This window comes from Penaeus monodon, chromosome 43, assembly GCF_015228065.2.
Source record: "Penaeus monodon isolate SGIC_2016 chromosome 43, NSTDA_Pmon_1, whole genome shotgun sequence".
Taxonomy (NCBI): domain Eukaryota; kingdom Metazoa; phylum Arthropoda; class Malacostraca; order Decapoda; family Penaeidae; genus Penaeus; species Penaeus monodon.
In genome coordinates this window covers 5,478,673-5,480,939 of record NC_051428.1, presented here as the reverse complement: position 1 = coordinate 5,480,939, position 2,267 = coordinate 5,478,673, and the positions used below count along the sequence as shown (strand labels likewise).

The following is a 2,267-nucleotide window of genomic DNA, read 5'->3' as shown; positions in this document are numbered from 1 at the left end:
ATTTTAGATTTCTTGGCAATAAATTTATAGCAGTTTGAAATATACGAAAGCGCGAAAAACCCAAAATTCCAAAAACGTTTTCGATAATTCTGCGAGCCCTGCTCAGGCGATAATTAAAGATCCTTCTCTCATATGATAAGTCCTTTGACTAAAGGGTCTTAAAAAGCAGTTTTTCATAGCAAAAGCTTTATCGCCCCATAAACACATAAGGTAATACTTTTCCCGAACCTTCAATTTTATTTTCTGCGGAAGATTTAAATGTCCTTTGCCCCAAATTTTTCATAAAAAGTGGTCCTGTTTATTACCCCTCCGTCTGAAATTCGTCCATTGATGCCCAAATCACAAAGAATAAATTCATACTTTGCAATTGGCAATGCCCATTAGTACATACTATGGAAACCCTTGTAATTGTAGTAAAATTTCCTGATTCTGGAGGGGGCACAATTTTGACATTTTTTCCCACCCACTCCGAAAGGGGGGAAAAATTTCCCAGCTCTCTCAAAAACTCCTTTGCGATTTCTTCCCACTATGCGTGTTGAGGGAAAACGAAAAAAAAGAAAATTGAAATTATTAAAAAAAAAGGGTTTATGACTATGGTAGAAGAAGGGAAAAGTTATTTAAAAAAAATCCCTTTTAAAATTTCAGAACTTATTTTTTTTTTCAAAACAAAATTTCCATTTTTATGTTATTAATTTATTTTGTTTTTTCGAAATCTAAAAGGGGACGTTTCCAGAAAAGGGGGAAACCCCAACATGAGGAGATTCTCGTACTGCCTTCACGGCATACTACAATTCCTCCCGGCACCACCAAAAGGCGCAATCGGTAAAAAAGCAAAGCTACCACTTTTGACCTTGAGCAAAAAGATGGAAGCACTTCCAAATTCGAATATGATTTTTGGTTGTATGTGGCTAAAAGGTTAAAAAGCTTCATTTGAAACCCGGGGATGTACCGGTTTTTAAAAAAAGCTAATAAATACGCTATTTCGAGGGTAAAATGGGCACTTTGACGCCCCATTCACGAATTGCCCAAAACCCAAGCTCTATCTCTTTAGCACTCCTGTACCTCTCCAACCCCAAGTCATTCCAACCCCATCTCTGTTAGCCTCCTGTCCCTACTCCAAGCCCAAGTGCGGTTAAAATTTATGAACAGATGATATTCCCAAAGTAAGTGGGTTAACATTTATTTTTAAAACCTTGGTCTCTGGAATAAAATTTGAAACTTTTTTATTTTTCAAAAAACCTGGTATTTAATGTTTTATACTAAAAAAAAATTTTTAGTTTTTTGTGCAAAAAAAAAATTTCCTTCAGATATTTTTTGGGCCCAAAATTGTAGATTGCTGACATTTTCTGGGATTATTGCACGAAAAAGGCTGCGATAATTGTTAAAAACTTTAAATCGTAGATGTTTTTCCTGTAGAAAGAAATCTCAAAGTGGCGAAAGACCCATTGGGGATAATTTGTTTCTCTCTCAAGTGTCCTTTTTTTTATTAAAGGTGTACTGACTAAGATCCAAATAGTTCAGATCCATTCGCTGATTTAAACCAGATTCTTCAGTAGTATTCCTTAAGAAAATTTTTTGTCTTTAGCACCATTGTTTGGACCAAATCTTCCTTTTTCTTGTTTTCACCTTCAAACAGCACGCTAGAGCAATAGCAACGAGACTGTCGTCGAGAGAAGACATGGTGACTCCACCACAAACAGTGCCACACAGACCCACTTGCCACCGGCCGTTCAAATACGTGTAATAACTCTAGCCGTAGGCCAGAATTTTCCTACGGCGCCGTAGGCCAGGTTGGCCGTAGGAAACCGGATATGTGTAATAGGGGCTTTACAGGTTAGAATAACCTTCTGTAAGAATCACTGCATCCTCTGATGCATTATTTGAAATTTCCACTGTGGTATGGTGATCCTTTGAGTTGTTGCAGATCCATGGGGCAAGGCTATAGCTCAGCCAAAAAATTATTGACCCAACTATGAATCAGCACAATGGTTCCCTCCTGGAACATCTCGTCATATGATGGAAGAGTAACCCAAACAACCGCAGCATGGTTTGGGGGTATCTCTTCTGCTGAATCTACACTCATGATGATTAATTTTCTCATCATTTTCCGCCTCTCTAAGCCCCAGTCTTGATCTGGGAGATTGTGAGGGTGCCCTGTGTAGGAATGTTTTTTTCCCAGCTTTTGTTTATATGTGGTTGAAGCCCCTGAGACTACATCTGATCCCTCTAGTACCCATTGTCTGTATAACTCCAGGGTTTGTTATCTG

At 38.2% G+C, this 2,267-nt stretch overlaps 1 long non-coding RNA gene across 1 annotated transcript in view; it reads right to left on the bottom strand.

The window, feature by feature from the left end:
• Nucleotides 1–1,611: 1,611 nt before the first annotated feature.
• Nucleotides 1,612–2,267, bottom strand: part of LOC119568219 — a 10,206-nt gene continuing 9,550 nt past the window's right edge. Inside the window, exon 3 of the long non-coding RNA XR_005228082.1 lies at nucleotides 1,612–2,267. This exon is cut by the window's right edge and continues 582 nt beyond it. This is a non-coding gene — a long non-coding RNA (uncharacterized LOC119568219).